The 23,375-nt window shown below is 45.2% G+C and overlaps 1 protein-coding gene across 2 annotated transcripts in view; it reads left to right on the top strand.

The window, feature by feature from the left end:
• The window catches only part of PDE4B (phosphodiesterase 4B), a 2,420,935-nt gene that overhangs the window by 1,148,046 nt on the left and 1,249,514 nt on the right, over window positions 1-23,375 (top strand). The window lies entirely within an intron of this gene.

Raw genomic sequence — 23,375 nt, 5'->3', positions numbered from 1 at the left:
AAATCAACATCTGGGGTCTCCTTACTCCATTGTGCAGTTGAAAGATCATTGTGATCATTTGTCTGGGACCTAGTGATAGCAGTGACCTGGATTTCCCCCAACAGGGACTCAATCTCTATTAGATCCCCTTGGATGGCCCCGGTTTTGGCCAGCTGATCAGCTAAGTAATTTCCAGTCTTGTCTGGTCACTCTAACTTGGAATGACGCTTGATCTTTTTCCAGTAGATGGTCATCCCAGATCATCAATATTTTGAATTAACTTCCCATGTTTCAATGGTTTGTTATTAGCACATAGCATGCCTCTGGTTTTCCAATTAACCAGGTGCTCCACGAACAGCTATCAATTCTGCCACTTGACTACTTCGGGGACCAATCTAGTACCCAGCGGAGGGTTCTGGGATCTCATTCACCCATGCATTCCCTACGCCGGCCACAAGTTCTTTTTCCCCGTTGTTGTCAACATGGTAAGAGCATCCATCCACATAGACAATGGGAATCCCCTCACACTTGTCTTCTTCAAAGACTTTGTGGGGGGAATTGAGGTATTCCTCCATGTTGTCCTTGATTTTTAGACTTTCGTCCTCGAGACAGTTTTCTCTGGCACAATCATGCAAGTCAACCAGACCTTGCACGAAGGGACTCTTCATGTTTTGGCCATTTCTGACCTCCAGAGGAAAGCCTTGCATTGGCAGAATCCAGGAAGTAATTCAGGAATTACTTACATTTCCGGCCCGGATTCTGTCACTTTGGAGATATTGCAGAGGCTGGTGTGGAGTCTCCACTATGATGTGTTCCCCCTGGATAAATGGGCCGGTAATTCTTCAATGCCCACACCATTACCAGGAGTGCCTTCTCACAATCGTCGAATTTTTCCTCCACAGAGGATAAAGTTTTACTCGCATAGGAGATTACTTAATTGACCTTGTCATGCTTTTGGTATAATACTGCAGTCAAGCATGTATTAGAGAACCCTGTCTCCAAGAAGAACTCCTTGTTTCTGACAGGATAAGCTAGGCAAGGCGCTTGTGAGAGGCTTCTTTTGAGTTGTCTTACTGCCTCAGCTTGTTCTGGACCCCATTCCCACTTGACCCCCCCTTCCTTCAAAAGATGAATCAGGGGTCTTGTGATCTCTTGCGTAGCCCTCAATGAACTTTCTACTGTAATTAGTCATTCCAAGAAGGCTCCTGAGTTCCCGCAGAGTTGTGGGGTATTTCAATTTCTGGGGGGCTTCCACTTTCTTTTCCTGGGGACAAAGACCCTCTAGAGTAATCTCATGCCCCAAGAAATTAACACGGGTTCTACACCACTGTGCTTTCTGAAAGGAAAGTTTTGCTCTGGCGGCCCTGTGTCAGAACATAACGGATCTCCGCTATGTGTTCCTCAACAGTTGAGCTCTTGATGAGGACATCATCTACATAAGCCAGGTTACCCCTCTCACCCAGGTCGGGCATGGCCTTATGTAGGAAAATGTTGAATTCATTACCGGAGTTGATGTATCCGAAAGGGAGTCCGGGTCCATGTGTCCTGCTGGCCCCCAAAGGTATAAGCCAGCTTGTATTGGTCCTCCCTACTGGCAGGTACAGTCCAGTATCCATTGGTCAGGTCTATTGCAGTGAATACCTGTGACCCCTGGATCTGGGCCAGCCCTTGGTCAATGTAGGGATGAGGCCATCGGGAAGTATGGACCCGTTTATTGAGCTCCCTAAGGTCGGCGCAGAGTCTCCACTGGCCGTTTGTCATCAATATCCCCAGCACCGGATTATTCAAAGTGCTGTGGACTGGACGGATTATCCATGGGACTCAAGGTTCTTAATGATTTCAGTAAGGGACTCCATTGATGCGAGAGGCATGCGATATTGCTTCACAAACACTGGAGTCATGCCAGGGTCTGGGGGAATTGTTGTTGTGTGGATGCCGCTGCAACCACAGTCATATGAGTCCACCGCAAAGAGATCTTGAAAAAACAAGAAAACTTGTTCAACTTTAGCTTCTGCTCCAGGGTCTCACAGTCATCAGCTAGGTTGACTCTCTCTTCAACCATCTGCCTGAAGCCCGGAAAGACTTCTGGTTTTGCTATCTCAGCGGCCTCCTCCAGCTGGGTGGAGAAGTCCCTGGTCAAAGTGCAGATTTGGACTGGTGGCGTCAGGTGGGAAAGGCAGCCCTCATGGACCTGGAAAATCACCTCATCCCTTCTAAAGTCACAAGTCACATCTTCCTTGCCATAAGGGCAGGAAGTGCACACCAGGATGTTCCCCCCTTGCAGGGTAAAGATCCTGTCTGGTGTTGTGTTGCCATCACTGTCATTGTCAAAACAGTCCTTGGGGATTGGTCCTAACAGTTAATTTCATAAATCAATCGAAAAATGTTGGTCATCAACCGCCATTCCAATAATGGTGCCTGCGGCTAGAGTGATACTCTTTAAGTCGCTGTTATCCACCTCTATTGGAATGGTGTCATGTTCTATATTGACTAGTGGTGTTGGGTTTACCCCCAACCGTTGCTGTTGGAGAGAAGCATTTAGATGAATATAGGTATCAGGGTTTTTCAATTTCTGTCCTCTTTTAACTTTCACTTCCAGGGAGAATTGTCGGGTCCTTTCTGGGATGGTGACTGCCTCTCCAATCTGAATTTCAACTGCATAACATAGCAATTGAGCTGACCTAAATGCTTTCTCTGGATCATCAAAGCCCATGGAATTATCCACCAATCGGGACCAAGCTTTGAAGTTTATTAGGTCAAAACTAATGGCAAAGCGATTGAGAATGTCACTGCCTAAGTAAAAGGCGGCAGTGACGTCTCGCACGACCCAACAATTATGAATTATGCTCTTGTTGCCTATGGACATTTTGAGCATACACCTGCTTGGCAGGAGATGTTTAGAATTGGGTGCTGCCAGATCCATTCCCCATTTGTCTATGAGTCTAAATGTGGGAATGGCTGGATCTTTTGGGAGTTGGCGAAACATGGCTTCGCTGATGAAGCTCTTACCGTTGTTCACACACACGCGGGCTAGAACAGAGTCCTTCCCTTCATTTAACTGAACAGGGATGAACAACTGCTCTCCAATTTGCTGAACATCAGCCAGGCTCTGAGCTGATTTCTCATCTTTCTGGACTATAGGAGTGGGAATTCCGTTTGTCAATCCGTGATTGTGGATTGGTAAAGAATTTCAGAGAGTTAAACTGGAAGGAAGGTTGATTTTCACAAATAGAGAGGACCCCCATCACCAGTCTGTTGTCCTACTGCTACTACTGTCACGTCTGGAATTTGGTTGTTCTGGAAGTGAAATTCTACTTGGTCAGATTTTCTTTCAACCATGTGGCATGTGTCGTTTAAACTAACATGGTTGACACTCTGTTTCAATTTTATTGGTCAGCTAGTCTGGGTCCAGAGGACCTTGTTTACGCAATCTATTAGGGGTGACAACTTTTTCAGGAAGTCATTCCCTAGTAAACAAGGGGTGCCTTCTGGAGTCACAACTATGACCGGGTGTTTCACCTTGTGTCACCCAATTTTAATGTCCAAATCCGCAGTCCCCTCAATGGGACTTTCCTTCCCGTCAAAGTTCTGAAGTTGTCCAGGAAAGGAGGTGAGAGGAATTTGTAATTCTCCCCCCTTCCGGAATTTAGTACATCAAAGGCCTTTTTGGACAGAAGGGTAGCTTGGGATCCAGTGTCCACCAGTGCCAAAATTGTACCCTGCCCCTGTACTTGTATCTTCCCTCCTTCTCCGCAAGGGGGCACAGATAATGCACATTTTTGAACAACTGGTGGGCTAGTTTTCTTTTTTTGGACATGAGAGAGAAGAGCTTTGGGCAGAATTCTGTGGAGAGTCCTGGGAATCTGCAAGAAAAAGGTTGCAACTAGAGATGGGAGATGTTTTGAGTTCCCCTGGTTCCGGTTCAGGGCCGCCCACCCATTTTTGGAGGAAGTAACCAGGATGGGTTTGAATTAGGGGATTTTGATGTTGTTGGTTCTGCGATGGGATGATGAGAGGCGCTAGCTCAATCCCCACATCTACCCAGTCTGGATGTGAATCCCTTGGCACCCATTTTTCTTTGGGAGGTGTTCCCCCATCTCTGAAGGAGAAGATCCTTTTGCTAGGATCCTCCGAGGATCCCTCTCCTTCAAATTGGAAGATCTGTAACTCCTCCTCAAAATGGGTCTGTTTGGGTCCTTTGTTTCTCCTACCCCTATCTGCTCCTTGGGTGGCAGACTTTTAGGAGCAGGGGATTTTGTTTCCGGTTCCTGTGTTTCCAGGGGCTGTTTACAAGTGGGGAAGGAAGCGTCCTCCAAGGCTTTACAGCCCCCTTCCCCTTGTGCCTCCTACCTGGGAACCGGTGAGTTGTCGGGGTGCTGGCCCCGTCATTGTTCTGGAGCACCAGGTCCAGAGTTTGAGGCATTCTGTGCCGGCATGCCCATCTGAGGGTTCTTTTGAGCCCTCAGCATGCGACCCAGATCCTGTGCCATGTTTTGGACCTGGCGCTCAAGCTGTGAAACCCGCTCAGGCTGATACAGGGTTCTGTTTTCTCCCCTGGGCTGATCCCGGGAAGGGTAGCTATCCCTTCTCGGGTAGGGAAGATTTGGGTACCCCTCCACCCTTGGCCTCCCCTCTCCCAGATTAGGTTGTCTGGGCTCAGGAAAGTGGGGAAAGAAGGATGGATGATTTTGGGGTTGGTAGTTCTGTGGGTATCTGGGGAAAAAGTTCTGCCCAGGATTTGGGGAATTTCTGTCCTCCTGGGGGAAGTTAGGAGGGAAGTTCCCTGGGTTAGGTGCTTGGTTGGATCCCCCCCTTGGGCCGGAGGAGTCCACACATAACCCAGGATGGGTCAGTTTCCCTTGTAGCGGGGATTTGCAGAGTCAGGGGAGTGAGGGATCCCATTTGTGGGACTACCTCCTTGACTCCATGTCTGTGACTGGCCCGAGGGCCTTCTGGGCTTGGAATTATTCTGTGCATGCAGGTTTTTAGGCCCCCCATCTCCATATCTAAAATGGGGGCAACCTTTACCTCTGCCACCTTAGCAGCAGCAGGGGTGCTGGTCGGTTTGGGGCTTTTCTGAGCATTATTTTTTATTTTCTATGGGCTTCTGCACCTCATAGATTTGGGTAGCCTGTTCAATGACCCAGTCTAGTGATCTTTTCTCATGAAAATCTCTCACTAGCTGATTCATGATGTATTTGGGTAAGGCATGGAAAAACGTATGAACAAATTCTTTGCTGTCCGTGCGCACCCTTTTGGACGTCTGCACAAAGGCACGCTTCAACTCCGGCACAAATTCTTGTGGGCCTGATCCTCCCCACATTGTGAATTGTAGGCTGCCTTGCAAGCCTCTTGGGGATTTCTGTGAACAGAAAAGTGCTTTAAGATGGCCGCCCTATATGTGGACCATCTTGAATGATTTTGTTCCTCCAGCCCCGCAAAGAAACTGGAGTATTCTGGGGAGAATGTCCATTTTATGTACTGAATGCAGCTACTGCTGTCTCTCAAATGGAAAGTCTCCTTAATATAGTCATAGAGCTCTAAGTGTTCCAACACAGAATACTTGGCATTCTTATGATAAGGTGTGAAGACACTCCTTATTGCCTTAATCTGTTTTAAGGGGCCCTTAAGCAAGGCCCTTTTTGCCTTATTGGCCTTCTTGGTTCGGGTAACCCTGGTCCATTCATCCTCTGACTCAGAGGCACTGCACCCAGAGGTGCCAGTCTGATCTTCTAGGTTCCCCCAGATTCTGCGAGCCTGGGAATGGATGGCAGAATGTGGGGACCTAGTCTCCTGTGTCCTGGGATGCTCAGAGGAGTCTTCTGATTCCTCCTTGCTCCCAGGACTTGATGGGTACCCCCCCACTGACCTAACTGGTCAGAGGTTTTCAGGATGCCCTTAGTGGGCCTACTCTCCTGGGGTTCCCCACTACACTTCACAGTACTTTGGTGCCCATACCCAGATGCCCGCCCATCCATTCCTGGGAGTTACTGGCCTATGAGCCCCATACTTCTGACTGGATAGTAAACTGCCATCCTCGTAGCCCTGGGCTCATGTGCGCTAGGGGACATGGGGATGGCAGAGTCCAGGGACTGGGAGAGATGAAGGCCTCTGGTACTAGGGCTCCTGAGGTTATGCTCAGGCATTTCCTTTTCCCAGCGAAACTCATCTCGATCAGCCCCTGGTCCCTGTTGCCATGCAAGAGCCTGAGCTTTCTGTTCCTCAATCAAGGCCTTACTAGACTCTATCAGTCTCTCTTGCATGGCTCCCTGCCGCTGGAGCCTATCATTGTGCTTACAGAGAGCTTCATTTTCTCTCTGTGCTTCCTGGTTTGTCTTTGAATACTGGGCCAGTCTTTGCTGCAGGAGGGCTGCCTCCTGAGTCCGTCCCTACTGGCCTGCTCCTTTCTTGCCAGAGTATCTTCCACCCTCCTGGTGTGTTCTAACAAGTTTTGATGCTCTTTTTGGAGGTCACCCAGTCCCTGGAGGGCCAGGTGATTTTCTTCCAGTTTCCTTTTTAAGTGGCAGACTTCCTGGCCTAAGGTATCCCTTTCCTGAGCAAGAGCCTGCCTCTGTGCCGCCAGGTCGTCCCTCTGCCGTTGAAGGGTACCAGCTTTCTGGCGCTCTTTCTCAAATTCTTTGCTTTGCAGGGTGACAACTAGCTTTTTCTGGCTCTGCAGTAGGGAGTCCAAACCTTCTTGGTACTCCTTCTGCAAGGGCAGAATTCTCGTATCCTGGTCTGCCCTTTCCTGTTGCAGGATACCTATATCCTCTTTGGTTCTAACTAGATACTTCCTACTTTCGTTTTCTGACTCCTGGCTCCTCTGCAGCCTCTGCTCAGAAGAGTCCAGATCAGATTGGGCCTTAACTTATGCCATCAGTTGCCTACTTGCCAGATCTTGGCCTTCAGCACATTTGTCCTGTATGGCTCCCATAGATAAATATTAATATGCCGCTATCTTGGCAATCTTATTTTGCTCATCCTTGTCCTTAGGGGCCATATATAGTTCACTCAGGGCCACATGTAAGGGACCCTGATCTCTCCAGATATCTAACCCAGTTGCAGTGACCCGTTGTGTGATGACCTGCAACCACACATTCTGGTCCTGCTCAGTCCACTCACCTCTCACAAATAGCTATCTTGATGTCTACCAATGTCGCCATTCTGGAAATTGATTTCCTTCCTGATTTACAGAAGTTTTTTTATTGTATTTTGCAAAACAGACCGTTTCCTTAGAGCATTCCCTTTTGAGGGTGTTTTTACAGCATAACACAGCGTGGTAGCCCAACAGGATTTATGTATCCTATTAGTTAGCAAACTGTATTAAGCTGCACGAGTGGTAGATCTAATCCAGAAGTCCCTCTACGAGCCCCCAATCTGTAAGTGGCTTCAATCCAGCATTCCAACTAAGTCAATGCCCAGTCTGGGATGCCCAATGGAAACCCTTATTTATATATTTTTATGTCAAAAGTTCTTTAAATATGATGATGAAGCCTTATATGACACCCCTCTCTTTGAATCTCCCCAACCTCACTGAGCCAAGAAGTAGGTTTGTTTTGCAAATTAAAATGTTTATTTGAAGAATTGAACAATGTATATATCACACTTTTATGAATAGAATAATATCTGAATATCACACTTATAAATATGAACAATGATCAGCAATGGGTAATATTACAATATCAACAATCTCTTTAATCAATTAGGAGTAGGATGGGAAGAATAATGTAGCCAAGAATACTTTATATGGATTCAAGGAAATGCAATAATAGGAAAGAATGCAGCACAGAAATAAAACTTGATGTGATTTCCACAAAAGACAATATGATCACTCGTTCCCCTATAACTACTCACTCCCCCCACTATGCAATATGAAGAGATGGAAATGAGGGCACACAGGTTTCAGGAATACAATCAATTATGCAGTTCAATCCCAGTTCCCCCAGCAAGCTTAGAGAGAATAGGAATGCTTTTAAAAACAGGTCAATATGCTTATGAATGTGATTGCAATGAATGTGCAAAATGCTAAAAATGACTATAATTCGCTAAATGGGATTCAGCACTAGTGAGAGTTACTTTGGATTGGTTCAGGTCAACACTAGCAATGATTATGAATGATTATCAGATTGAAAACGAAATTCAGCAGTTGAAAACAAGAGACAGCTATTTTGACATGTGATAAAATTGAACTAAATTGCAATTTTCTGCAACATTTCCGCGTGCCGGAAACACGATTGTGGAAAAACTATAAGCTTAGGATCATACCTTCAACATGACCATTACATTTCGGTTATAGGACGTACGGCTCAAAAGTTACAGAGGTTTTTGTGAAGGTAGATTTTTCAGAACAGAGTCAAGATTTCAAAATGAAAGATGCACTTTAAAGATTTACCAACAAGGATAGGCTTATACTAAGAGCTATGAAGAAGCAAGATGCTCAACGGGCAGCCACCAGAACAGCGGCACCTCCGCTCTGATCCCTGTCCGTCAAAACACTTGTCCCTCTTCAGAAAAATATCAGCGCAAAGATGATTATTGCTACAATTATCACAGACAATATAATGAGAAGGATTCAGGATGGACACAAGATTCTAAAATGCAGTTCTGGATAGGTTGAAATGGTTGGAATAGGATTACTTTAAACTAAGAGATGACTATGGACAGTTCTAGACTAGATACTCACTCCTATGGCTTTGGAATAGAGTGGGCCCGGTCAAAGATCTGGTCAAGGGTTTGGCTGGGAGTCTCTCGCCACCAGATAGGTCTCAGGCACTGGGTTCTGCTCTCAGCACAGCACTCTGGTCTGCGCGGCCTCTTGGACTGGATCTGACAGGTTCTGGATACAACTCTGCTCTCTGGGTCTGGATATGGGTTCTAGCACAGGGCTTTTAGCTAGAACAGCAAAACAGCTCAGCCAGGCTGTTGAATGGTTTGGTTAGGCCCTGTGGAATTTTGGGGGTTAGAATCAGGTTGCAAAAGATTCTGAAGCCTCTGAAAAAGGTTTAGCTTGTGGGTTAGGCCTCTCTGCTTCAAGGTTCTAGAGTTTGGTTCTAGAGCTTGGTTCTGGAGTCTGGTTTCTGGATCTATATCTGGATCTTCATGCAGGGTGCTTCGCCAAGAAATCATTTGAGGAGTAGAAGTGTGTGTGTCTTGCCTGTCCTCAGCAGTCCCTATTTATGTATTTCCAAAGTGGGTTGGGTGGCTGATTCTCTATGCCCAACCCTCTGAGGATCTGATAGGACAGAGGATTCCCTGTCCCCTGATTGGAGAAAGGAGCAGCGTGTCATCCTGTGTCATCTTTATGGTCTAGGGGAAATAACCTCCCCTTTTCTCTGTACAGTATATCTTATTTTTCATAAAAAAACATATTTACAATATGTACAAATTGTTAATACTACATAAATTACATGACAGATTGCCTAAGGTACATTTCTGTGCAACTCTCATCTTCCTAGGAGCATTGGTTCAGAAATGACACCTCTTTCGCGCTTTTGGTGGGTTTCTCAATATCAGTTCTGCACCAATTTTTATATATGCATGCACACCCCATCTGGGCACATTTCTGTAATTGTTCATGTTCCTAGCATAAACACTATACTACATAAATTACATGACAGATTGCCTAAGGTACATTTCTGTTCAACTCTCATCTTCCTAGCAGCATTGGTTCAGAAATGACACCTCTTTCGTGCTTTTGGTGGGTTTCTCAATATCAGTTCTGCACCAATTTTTATATATGCATGCACACCTCATCTGGGCACATTTCTGTAATTCTTCATGTTCCTAGCATAAACACAGTAGCTGCAATATCAAAAACTTTCGGGGTTTAGTCTCAGAACATCGCACGGATTCCAGCTTAGTCTTTCATTTTAACAATCTCAAAGTTTCACATTTTTGTCAGTTCAGTGCAATTTGTTATAAGCATTTTTCTAAAACATATATTTACTCCAATGTTAAATCCACTTTTCAGTCTGGTCCGCCTCCAGAGCTGGGCCGACTCAGAGGGTCACATGTCCTCCTTCCTGCCAGCAGTTTTTTGTCAGTCACACCCGAATTAGCATTTCTATTTAGCCCAAGGATTCCTTTGTCTGCACTGAGAGCAACAGGCCAGGGTGCCCCTCCTAATTCCTTTTAACAACATCCTGTCAATCCCTTAGCCACGGGCAGAGGGAAGTTTCCTTTGTTCAGAGAGAGGTGTGAAATGTGTTTGAAGCACAGTGTTGGAAACTTTATCTCCTAAACCCAATGTCTAACAATTGTCTTGTCTTATAACATAACTCACATTTTTCACAAATACATCAAACAATTTCTTACTTCAAGCCTATTCAGAATATAGTTTTGAATTGTGTCCACCTCTTAGGCTTCTGATAGCAAGTCTTTCTTTGGCATAGTTTGAGCTCAATGTACAACTTTATACAAGATGTTGGTTTTAAATTGCCGGCTTCTGATAGAGGTGATTAATGGTATTACACCCATTTTTGACAGATTTCTTCCAGCAAGCAATCCTCAAAAGTGGACTTTGTTCAGATAACACATACTTCTGTGAACCTTATATTCATGTAGATTATTTCAGTAGAATGAGGATGATCACCCAACAAGGAGGTTGGATCTTTTTGGGTGGGTTGTGAGCCATGACATTTGTAAATTTTACACCAAATAAAAAACAGATTTTTCCAACAGCTCTGTTTCTTTTGCAATAATGTTTTTCTGTGGGCAGCCAAATGATGGGTTTTGGCAGTGGTCTCCTGTGTCCCCATTGACATAGGCAAAAGTAGATGGTGGCCTATTTTTCAGATTTTCACTGCGCACTTTCTGGTGATTTCTAGCGAACAGCATGCTTTCCGGCGCTCATTATGATGTTTCTGCTGCCAGCAATTCACAGCAATGTTGCAGGGCTTGGACTAGTGGGTTAAGACATCCCACACCGTTATGAACGGTGCCGGTGCAACCATGCTCCCCACCCCCATTCTGCCCTATTGGGAGCCCGGCCATACCGGCACCCGCGAGCGGGCAATTACCAGCTCATTCAACTTGTAATGGGCTGGTAATGGCCCATTCGCAGGTGCCGGTGCTGGCAGGAAGTTTGGCTGTAGCCATGCCCTTATTAAGGGCACGGCTACCACCAAACTCATAATGAGGCCCAATGTCTCCAGAGCTCTGGTCCTCTCTAAGCAGGACTACTGCAATCACCTCTTCCTCAATCTACCTTTATCCCCTCAAGCCCAGGGACCGCATCTCTCAGCCCCAAAATCTCTCCACTGGCTCCTGGTGGCTGCGAGGAGCAAGTTCAAGACCCTCTGCTTCAACCACAAGGCTTGCTGGGGCCTGGAACCCCACTACATCCAAACCTATCTCCCTAAATACCTCTCTGCTAGAGTTCTTCGGTCTTCTAGCTCCAACTCTTTGCAGATCAGATGCTTTTCCAAGCAGAGAGTGGGGGGTAGATCTCTCTCTTCGGCAGGAGCCTCCCTCTGGCATGGCCTCCCTTTTTCTCTCAGGCTTGAGTCAAATCACCTTAAGTCCCAGGAACTTCTCAAGGCCCTCCTTTTCTATTCTTCCTTCCCTCTCCCCCTCCCCTGCTAATACCACCCTCTGCCACATTGACTGGCTACCTGGTCCCTTCTGATTCCTACAGGGCACCAAGCACACTTTGCCCAGACTACCCCAGCACGCCGGTGTCCCTGCCACCCCCTAACCTTCACTTGTCCTCCCGGGCCTCCTTCCCCTGACTAGCCTGGCGGGATGTGCCTCCCTACTGAGCCTGGTCCACCCCCATCCTCGCACTTAGCATTTGGTACTCACTCCTTGCACGCCCGGCGTCCCCTGGCACTTGCCCGTCTGGCCTTCTCTTAGCACTTGCCTCGCCACAGGGTCCCTCTTCCACCCATTCTCCTCCCCCTGCACTGGATACCGCCAATCTTCTGTGCAATTCCCTCCCACCGTAGCATTATCCATTCCGTCATGACCGGCACTCCCCCCCAACTCCTCACTCCCCTCCCCCTTGCACTTCTTGTTACTGCACTTGCACGATCTGAATGACACAAGACATAGTAGGACTGTTATTGTTGTTTTCTTCCCTGTCCCCCACCCTTGTTTTGTCTTGTGGCGCCTTGAACCACCATTTTATGTGTAGGCGCTTTACAAATACCGAATAAAATAAAATGAAAATAAAATATTCTGCGTAAAGTATATGGAAAGGTCCTCTTACAACTATTAGATAACTGGGAATCAGAAAATGAGGTTTTAGTGTATATTCAGTCTGTTTTTTGAAGGGGCATAGGACAGGTTAATGAGGTCTTCTTCTTGCATTTTTTAATCGAGAAGTGTGTAATCCAAAAACATGTAGCACTTTATATTTTATTTGTTGACCTCAAGACATCATTCCACTGTGCACATTGACCAGCTTTGTTGTATACCTTATGCACCCCGAGGGTTCTGCTACTTGCTGGTATTATAACTGTGTGCATAGAGAATTATGCACCCATCAGAATGGGCTCATGCAGCGAACATTCCAGACCCACCCCCCTCATTGTATATTATGCCTGGGTTGTGAATTGGACCTTCTTATTTTCTACCTGTTGTAAGGATGCAGTACGAGTCTGTCACAATGGTGGCATGGTGATTGGCAAATACTTGTATTTATTTATTTACTTTATTTATACAAAAAATTAAGAGTGCACCTATCTCTCCCTAACTATAAGAGGGGTTTCCCTGCCGCTTTAATGAACTAAAGAATAGGTCAGCATATCCAAGTAAATAAAAAGAGTTCACTGTCGTGTCTTAATGCCTACTTCTATCCCTCACACTGGTAACTAATAATCAAAAGGTAGTGGATCTTCTTGGTCCACAAGATTGACTCCCTTCTTCTGGACAGTGACCCACAGTTCCAATTGTAGTGGGAAATTCACAGGTGAGAATAGCTCCCTTCTCCAGGTCTCAACTTCTTGTGGTCCTTCCTTCTGATTAGCTTCATGATACACAATCTTCAGGAAAGTCACCAGGAGGTATTGCTTCCTTCTCCTGAGGTTTCTTGGCTTTACAGTTCACAGGGGCTGGGCAGAATGACCCCTCCCTCTTCTTAGACTTTAGCATACAGTTCACATTGCCAGTGGGGATGCTCCCTTTCCATGGCTTCTTTGCCCCTTTGGGCTTTCACAGTTCAGTATTACCAGGTGAAATGCCTCTCTTCCCCGGGTTTGCTTTGCATTTCAAATGTTCATACTTCACATGGACTCCAAGACTTATGAGTGCTAGTCCCGGACCTGTGTATTCTTCCTGTCTTTGTGCAATAACCTTGGTTCCTGCCATGTACTGTGACTATGAAGATGACTTGGGTTGATTTTCATAAAAGGGTGAAAGTCCCTGACTCGTGTTCAAAATGCTTGTTAGCCCTTCTGGAGGACCAGCAACCTTCCCGGCAACCCGGGTACATGAAAGGGGCTTGCTGGTGTTCTTTGTTTGGCCCCTGCTACTTTCTGGTGTGCTGCAAGACCTCCACAGTGGTTGGTTTCTTGTGTGATGGATGTCTCCTGTCAAAAGCACTTTCCAGCTCCTACTTGTGTTTGGATGCCTGATTCTCCATGGCTCGAGTGAGTCTCTCCACGCCTGACCAGATATGTACAACTCTGCCTGCAGGGCAGCATCCCCAGCAGTGACTTCTGTTCTTTGCTCTGGTCTGCTTCCTGTTTCGTGGTTCCTCCAGGGAGACCTTCTCTTCCTGTCTCCAGTAGCCTTGGGTAGTAGCTGCCCCCAATGATCAAGGTCTTTCCGTTGTCCACATCTCTTCTGAGGCCATGGATTGATTTCATCCTTTGGACAGTGTTCGCTATATCTCCTTTCTTTCTGGTGGGCTACTCCGGTTCTCGTGCTGCTCTGCTCCTGGGCTGCCCTGCATCCAGGACTGTTTTCTTCTTCCTAGTTTTCCACTTCTGTTTTGAATGGGCTCTGCCCAATCAGGTTTTGGGAAAGACTAGACTGTTCATTCACATTCTCATAAGTTTTCTCTATGCTTCCACACTTCCTCTGCGTCCCAGTACTGATCTTATGGTCTTTCAGTGAGTCAAATGATGTCTCCCTCCTCTCAGTACTCAAGGGCAGTCCTTTGATGAGTCCACACTCTTCCTCACCCCAATACTTCCTATAGTAGTGGTATGACAAAGACATACAGGAACACTAGACAAAATATTGGTGGAAGGGGGCTAGGAAGGTGTGTCATGTTTAGGAGGGCTATGGGGATACCATGTTCTCCTCAGGCCGTCACTAATCCCATAGGGGGATTCCCATAACGTGAGATCCACCAGCTGAGTACCACCCGCAGGGGGACTATCGGGTAGCGGCCTCACCTGCCTGGCCTCATGGGAAGCGGCTCCCACTAGCGGGATGTGATGACATCTGGAGATTCATCTCACTGTTTATGAATGATTTTGGCCATGACATAATGACCCTATTAGGTGGGACACCAAGGGTAGACGGGACAAAGGGCAGGTACTTCATTATTCACAAATGATGCTGCTTTAATGTCCTAGTCCCTTTCAGGATTACAGAAAACACTTCACAGATTATTGAAACTTTGCACAAAGCAGGGTCTCATTATTAATGCAAAGAAAATATTCTATGCGGCATGTCACACCCTTAAGAAAATATTTCCTTGTGTATTATTAGCCAGTGATAGATTTGAAAACGTGAAGACCTTGAAGTACCTTGGAGTGCACCTAATGGGCGTGGCTCTTGGAAACCACAGATAGCCAAGAGTGCAGCTGTTTAGCTGGATGCACAGGGATACTTTATTTATTTATTTGTTAAATAGGGTGGGAATCCCTAACTCCTCAATGCTGGAAATTCATGGGGCCCAGGCACAGTCTGCTGTCCTTCGTGCTGCAGAACTGTGGGGGTCCTATGAACACTGACTCCTAGTTTGTGAAGAACCTTTTCTTCAACAATCTATCAGCTCTTCTTAATAGTCCCACATGTTCCATTGTCCATTGAATTAGACAGTTTCAGTCTGTTTCTCTAATCCGGGATAGAGAAGCACATTCTATGTAATGAGCCGCAGAGGCACACAGCCATCAGCTTAGACTTCTTTAAAGGAAAATTGCAGTGCAAGCTTAATCTTTAGGGTACTCCTGATTAAGATGCAAACGCGTTCCTGGGGTAGATGAGTGTGAGTTTGAATGCTATTTGGATGAGGTGGAACAGTTTTGCCTGACATTGTTGTCTGTCCAGTTAGAGGATTGACAACTCTGGCAAGTGTCCATATTGCTTAACAAGCAGAGAACAGTTTCGCTAGGTTCTGCTTATTTGCCCCTAATGTGAGAACACAATACATGTGCTTAATCCTTGTCTGAAGGCAAATTGTGTCATAACAGATAAGACATGGCTTGAGGTTCTGCCGCTGCCATTTCTGCATCAGACAGAGTCACAGAACTTGAAAATGCAGGCCTGTAGAAATCTGCTTGTAGGTTTCTACCTCAATGTATTTTCTCCTTGAACTATGATGAAAAGAAGCTGAGCACTAGGACTCGGTTTTCCCCGGATGACAAACTGCACACTTGTCACTGCCGTTCGGCCCCTGCTGTTTCTCGCGAATTGCTAAAGCTGACCAAACACACTCATATTAAAGATAACTATGGAGCCATCAAATCTGATGTCTGACTTAGCAGCAGTTCCAACACCCTTGGGTGCCTGGTCTGAGAAAAGCTGGTGGCAAACAAAAATCGTTTTATTGTGCTATAAATAAAAAAGCATTCAAGAACAAGTTCTGTTGCAAAAACGGAACAAAGCGTAAAAGAGCAGACTATACATTATTTCAATAACTCATATGAGGTTATGTATATTCTATGCCTTTGGAAGGAATCGAAAAGCATTTGACTGTTATGGAACAGTCAAATGGAAAAGAATGTGTAAGTTCATTCTGTGGTAGAGCTTGAAAAATAACAGTAAAGCACTGGTAGGTGCCTTATGTTTTTATTTTTATGTATCATACTTTGGCCTGTGTAATTTGATAGAGTATTGAAGGACTTGCCCGGCAAGCATAAATTGATGGACTCGTTGAAGCCCCGTATTACTCTACTGCTGGCCCCTGGAGCCACGATAACAGTCCCAGGGGCACATGTTGAAGCGTTGTGTTCCTGGTTGTGTTTGCCAGTTGTGAGAAGTGGAAAGCCGGCGAGTGTATATAGCAGAAGAATGTTTGCTCCGAAGTGACCGCTGGATGGGGCAGAGGATTGCTCTTGCTTGAGTGTTGGTTCTGAGCTGTTTAGACCCAACCAGTCAATCAGGTATGTAGCTGCTTTCATTTCTTATTTGAGTCCAGGATTTGTCAAATTCTTCAGGGCCATTTCCGATGATTGGCATTGTCTTCTTGATCTTACCTTTCCAGGCTCTGGTTTCTACAGTGATACATGGAACAATCAGCGAATGTGGATTCCAGGTGTTACCATTAATCATGCTGCAGTTGGTGAGATAGTTTTCCACTTATAATAGGCCTATATATCTAGCAAGACACTCTTGTGAAACTGCAAGGTTACAGTTATTGTAGAGAGCAGCTTCCAGCTGTCCCGTGTCTGCAAATGTCTTATCTGCAAATGTTTAACTGTCTAGTTTCTGACAAGTCTGCTGCACAAGTTGTTGAATTTTCCGATGTTGGTACTGCAAAGTTGGCATTTCAGGTACTGAAGTTAACTCTTCTGAGTGCTAGCCATGCTTACAGAAATATGGGAACATTTTTAGAGACACACGTTCACAATTTTTGTAACAAAACTCAACAGCCCAAAGAGTTTTTGACCAAGATTTGGATGTTTCAGCTAGAAAACGATGAAGATACTAATCAATGTTTGGACTAAGACTATCCATTTAACCTCGTCGATTGAAGCTGATCAACAAACACCTGGAGGTTCCCATAATACTGCAGTAGGATTTACAGAATTTTAGATGTGAATTTGGATCCTCTACCAAGCACTATAGTTATCGTCAAACAATGCTGCTGGACAATGTATTGAAGCAGGAATACATCCATTAAGCTTACTGAACTCAGAAGTCTCTGCCATGGTATGCATGGGGCCAGTTTGGTAAAACAATTCTCCTTCTTCCTCTCCATCAGTCAATGAGTAAGACAGTCAGTCTGTCAATGTCCCCCTTTGAGTGCGTGTTTGACCTATTATCGAACACTAACCCCAGGTTTATTCAGGTTTGTATAATTTCTCCAATTAAAGGTTGATCAGTATTTGTGATTAGACAGTGTTCCAAATGTGACATCATAGTAGGCATACCCCTCCATGATGATTGGTATTCAGTGATATACTGAAGGAAGTAGACTTAGGGGAGTAACTTCTAAACACAGTTTCCCTCCATTTGATGTGATGTAATCGCAGGGATGTCTTGCATTAACATTGCAACATTCTGAAGCAGTAAATCCCACATATATGATTACTTTACTAATTGGCCAATGAGAATTCTCTCTGGCACGAGTCAAAGGCACAATTTTGATCATATTATGACAAATGTTTCATGACTTATAGATTTCTGCTTATAAATTACTCCTACATTCATACACAAAATATTTTTCCATTTTAAAAAAAATGGACTCACCACAGCAAATGGTAGGACGTATGACTCACTTGTGTGCACCATTTCTGTGTGGCAAAATGCAAATTTGCCGAATTTAAATGATTAAAAATCACATTAGGAAAAACATTTGGGTCCATCTAATAGACATTTTCAAGTTGAACATTTCCAAACAACAGAAACTCACTTTCTGCAGCATTCCCTCTAAGTATTATGAGCAAAATAGTATATCCCAATGTAGCACTTAAAAGACAAATGTTTTCCTCACTTTAGGCATATCAAAAGTGGTCATTCGTTTTTCTGCACACTACAGAACGTCTGGTATTTTTGCTGTTGATCCAGAGCTGGATGTGTAGGATTTATGATCTAGTGCCTGGTGGTTGATAAGGTCCTTTGATGTTTGAATAATTGGGGGTTTATGACTCTCATTCCTGCCCTTCTTGGACCAGTCACAGGTCTTGAAGATTCTAGATACACACTTTGGGCCTGATTTACAAAAATGTTTTAACATGGGAAAGTCCCATTGACATTTTTTTATATATCTGCCTCTTTGTTTTCCGAAAATTGTTTTTCTTCCTTCTGGAGGGACTGTGAGATTGAAATAGCAAATTGGAGAAAAAAGATAATCTGGTGAAGCTGAACCCAAATTCTTTATTTTAAGATGTTAAGTCCACTACCCAGATGCAATCCGTAAAAACACCCCCTTAGAATGTATTGTAAATTCAGCCTCTCTGTGAAATAGTTTCATAAACATTTATTATAGCTGACATTCAGACATATACCACCTCCTTCAGAAAGCAAGGCAGATCAGTTCTGTTGTATTGCTGAGGGGCGTTGAATTCAACAAAATATCAGATGTCACAGTTCAGTCCTGACTTCATTTGAATGTGATCTCATTCACAATTGACACTTTTAAATGTTCATGTTCATGTTCCTCTTCATTTTCCCTTTTCACCCCACATGGCAGTATATCCATTATATTGGCTTCACACACTCCTATAAAAGGTCCACATTTTTAACAACTGTAGGTTTTATAACCCTGGCTCTTGAGTTCTATAAGGGAAAACAGAAACACTAGCAGAAAATAAAAACCCACATCAATTGTTGCTGTCACTTTAAGTTACGGGATATTTTCTTGCACTTGAAAAGTCTATCTCAGGCCTTCTAACTATATTTTGCTGTGGTGAGACTTGAAAAAATTCCACATGTTTTTTTGCAAATGTTGTCTGTAGGCCGCAGTTTACATGCTTGTTTTTAAAATAGCATGTTGCTCTGCATCTTTTCCTTGAATTAGATTTCTGTACAGGTAACACCCCCACCCCCTACTAATTGTGTATCTTGCTCAGCCTGATCTTGAATCCTTCTCGGCAAACAATCAACAAAAGCCATATTGTTGTAGTGCAATGTACTGTTAGGGCCCCCTGAAATGTACTCTTTCTGGAGTCGCTTACAATGAATTCTTATGGATTCCTCTTTCTTTTCACAGGTGTTAAGAGCAGGAGGATTACATCGCAATCCCATGCATTAAACAAAGCAGAGAAATGTCATTAATGCATGGGTTTTTTTCAGTAGTTGGAGCATATGGGGCCGGCTGAGAGGGTATTTAGATTCTGTGTCCTTCCTCTGCCTGTCAAAATAACAAAATACCCCAGAGTGTAACAACAAGTCAAACACTTTGCATAAACATGTAAGTCCAAGTGTTTGCACCTGTTTTTCTCTCTGGGGACTTGCAAAGTGAGCCCAGTATTATTTTCACCCGCTGTTTGGACATAATGTGAAGGCCATATGTGACAAATCAACTTCCAGGGCACCAGTGGTCCAGAGATGAACATCTGTTTCTAAACCATCAATCAGGTCCACAGCTCCAGTACACCAGAAGGGATCTGAGCAGATTAGGAACACATGTCAATTATAAACCTCCTTGTCCAATTATGGTAACATGGATGGAATGGCAGGCTTACCTCTGAAAGGTTGGGGATCATTAGTTAGTTGCAACACAGCTAAAATACAATTATTACCCAATGATAAAAAGGACTGTCCAGTAGAGGTTTTATAAAATGATCTACTTTATTATTATCACAACAGACTGTTCTAGCACACTACAAAATACAACCCACCCTGTAAAGGAATGCAGAGGACAGACAGTTTCAAAGAAGGAAAAGGGATACACTCTGGATACTGACAGGAGGGTAGTCGGTAAAGTAATTAACTGCAATAGTTAAAGGATAGTTGGTTTCCATACAAAGGGAACAAAGTGTCATAAAATGTCACTAGGGGTCTTCGGAGAAGGACCAGGGGGACAGAACCACAATATGAATTGTGCTGTAGATTTTCTTGGTGCTTGACAGGGTTGAGACGGTTTCAGGGCATTTTGCAACTTCTGCAACAGGGTTCAAGATGGAGACAGCTGCATGTATCAGGGTGTAGGCAGTTCGGCAAGCAAGTCTGGACAGACGGCTGCAGGCTGGCCTACATGGTGGCTCGGGTTCAAGAATCGTCTCAGTGCTGGTCGGCAGTCTGAAGCACTGGTTGAGGCGACTCTGATGTCTCTAGCGGCTGCAGCGTAACAACAGTCAGTGGTGCAGTCGGTTGCAGATCAAGAGTAATGACTGGCTTAGAAATTGTCCTTTCAGGCAGACATAGCTAGATGCTTGTCGATACATTCCTCCTAGCTTTGTCGCTGGGCTTGTGTCATTCTTTAAGCCAGATAGCCTATAGCTAAGAAGAGTGTTGCAGGCAGCCACACTAGCCCCTGACCTCACTGACAATCTGGAGTGTTGTGAAACCACGCTTGCCCCGGGCGGCATGGTTGGTGAGAAACACTGCTCATGCTGTCTTCCTCGTCATCTTCCACTACGCCTCCCGTAAGGTCTTCTCATTTGGGTACGCAGGGACTTCTCCCCAACTACCCTCACTTCTACCCAAGCTTGGAGACTGGTCAGCAACTTAGGTTTATTAACATTAGAACAGTGGGTAAGTCCCCTCTCTTGACATAGGATGCACAGGACATCTTGGTCATGCCTTTCACAGTCCCTATGTCAAGATCCATGATTATTACAAATACCTAGCAGTGTCTAATCGTTGCCGCAACAGTACTTTTATCATTGGGTGACTATGCTGTGCGCAAGGCTCCAACTAGATCCGACTTCCTGCCAGCAATGTGACTAATCACATTCCGGTCCACCAGTGGTCCAGGGATGGATATTGATTTATAAATCATCAATCAGCCCCACAGCTCTAGTACACTAGAGGGATCTGACAGATTGGAAACACAAGTCAATTTTAAACCTCCTTGTTCTATTTTGGTAATGTGGACAGAATGGCAGGCTTATTTCAGAAACGTCGTGGATCATTGGTTGGTTGCATCACAGCGATCATGCAATTAGTGCTCAATGATAAAAAGGGAATGTACAGTCAAGGTTAAACAAAAATATCTATGTTATTATTATCACAACAGACATTTCTAACACTCCACAAAATACAACCCACCCTGTAAAGGAATGCAGAGGACAGTTAGTTTCAAAGAAGGAAAAGAGATACACTCTGGATACTGACAGGAGGGTAGTCGGTAAATTAATTAACCATAAAAGTTCAAGGATACTTGGTTTCAACACAAAGGGACCAATGGGTCGTAAAATGTCACTAGGGACCTTCAGAGAAGGACCAGGGAGAACGAACCACAATATAGATGTTTCTGGTGCTCGACAGGGTCGAGACGGTTTCAGGGTGCTTTGCAGCTTCTGTGACAGAGTTCAAGATGGGAGGCAGCTGTGGGTATCAGGGAGCAGGCAGTTGGGCGAGCAAGGATGGTCAGACGGCTGCAGGCTGGCATACACGGTGGCTCGGGGTCAGGAATCGTTGTCTCTATGCTGATCGGCGGTTCTGAAGCACTGGTCAAGTTATCTCAGACGTCTCTAGCGACTGCGGCGTAACAACAGTCAGCGGTGCAGTCGGTTGCAGCTTGAAGGGCATGATAGCTAGAAAATTGTCCTTTCAGGCGGACATTGGTGGATGCTTGTCGATGCATTCCTCCTAGCTTCTTCGCTGGGCTCGTGTCATCCTTTAAGCTAGACAGCCAATAGCTGAGGAGAGTGTTGCAGGCAGCTGCCTTTTCCTTGGTTTGTTTCAGAGACTCTATGGCACTTCCCACAATGCAAACTTTCTGCAGAGCCTAGCAGGGCACACTGTGTGCTGGCTGGGTACCAGTTCAGGAGCTAATGGAGGGTCCTCTAGAAACAGTATCTTCCTCTGTTCCCTGGGAGATATTTAGGGGAGGGATCTTGCTTCCCTTTTGGAGGTCCTGGCCTTCCTTCACTGGCAGAAGTAACACAGACTGTACCTTCAGCCAGGGTCCAATGCTAAGTTCTTCTTGCTACTCCTTGCAAAGTCTTCAGATGATCTGACCAAAAGAGGGGCTCAGCCCCCTTTAAAAGCCAAAGGGGCCACAGTAATTGGTGTAGGCTAAGCCCACCTTAATGAACCAATCCTGGGTCCCCACCAACAATCTCCTGTATGCATGAGTTCATTCAATCAGAGTGTTTTGCAGCAGAAAAGGTAAAGGGTGGAAAACATGTAATACTAAGTCCCACCCATCTCCCTGTCTGTTGTGAATCCAAGGGTCTCTCTGGTTAATTTTGATTTCTGTGGTTCCTGATTAAAGCAGCGGGTCTCTCTTGAAGCTGCGGCGTGACCAGACTTTCTGGCTTCTGAAAACCACATTCTCGTACCTTCTGAATGGGGTCCCGCTGCGTTGATGACTACTGTAAACAGCTGTCCCAGACATGACAACTCATTGCCCTTGATAGTGAGAGTCGGGAGCTGGCTTTGGGTTGACACAGATGCATATCAAAGGTTGTTGGGGTTTCTGGTCTCCTTTATTAACCTCTGCAGCCAGGCCCCATGTGTGCTTGTTTGAAATATACTCTATTAGTATGCTAATTTTGTTAATCACTGCCACAATTGTGCAGGGTTCAACAAAAAGACAGGTTTTGCCCTCCCCTTCTGAGATGACATGGTGTAATCCTGACTGCCATATCCCAACTAAAAATAACAGGGGGACTGTGCCTGTAGGCTGTGTCCACCCAGCGTACACAGGTCTATGTGTATGTTGTGCAGCAAGCATAGGAAAATGTGTGCGGATTAGCCCCCACATTTTCCAGAGGTTGATCTACCATCATTCAATTTCTTTTAAAATTTCAAAAAAGCTCAGGGGAGCGCACACCCACCGTGCGGATGGTCGAATTCCTCACACCATATTGCAAATCATGTGCAGTGTTCCAATGCTCCGGCCGGGAGCCTAGCTCAGGGGCAATGTGCTTGTCTTGAAAACACGCTACCTGGCCATGCGCTTAGTGGCTGGACTGTGGCATGAAGCCCAATGTAAGAGCCCAATTTAATGTTGTCCTGCTAGGCATGTCATGGCTGTCAAAAAATAGATCTAATGTGCCAACCCCCTGCCAAGGGAGCAGAGAACCCTATTGTTTCCTCTCTGCTTGCTCCTGCAATGCCTCTGAACGCCTGTCATGATTTGCTGAGGAGGGGAGGAGAGAGTCAGAGACAGGGGAATTGAGATGGAGGGGAAGTTGGATACATTGAGAGGGAGGGCGACAGGTAGACTATTTTTATCTAATGATCCACTGTCTGAGCGTGCGCTCTGTTGGAAACTGCGCCCAATTACTCTGCAGCTGGCAGCGCGCGCCGTGTGGGGACTCATTCGGTGGAATTACTGGCTATAATGTTATTTTTCGCCAAACACGCAACGTGAAAGCATGGGAAACAATAGCACATCCAAATAGAAAATTAGCTCATCAAGGACACTTGAGGAGATGCCGACA

Source organism: Ambystoma mexicanum, chromosome 1q, assembly GCF_040938575.1.
Source record: "Ambystoma mexicanum isolate Mex_15411 chromosome 1q, UKY_AmexF1_1, whole genome shotgun sequence".
NCBI lineage: Eukaryota > Metazoa > Chordata > Amphibia > Caudata > Ambystomatidae > Ambystoma > Ambystoma mexicanum.
Note: the sequence above shows the minus strand (reverse complement) of the source record. Positions and strands in the feature narration are given on the sequence as shown.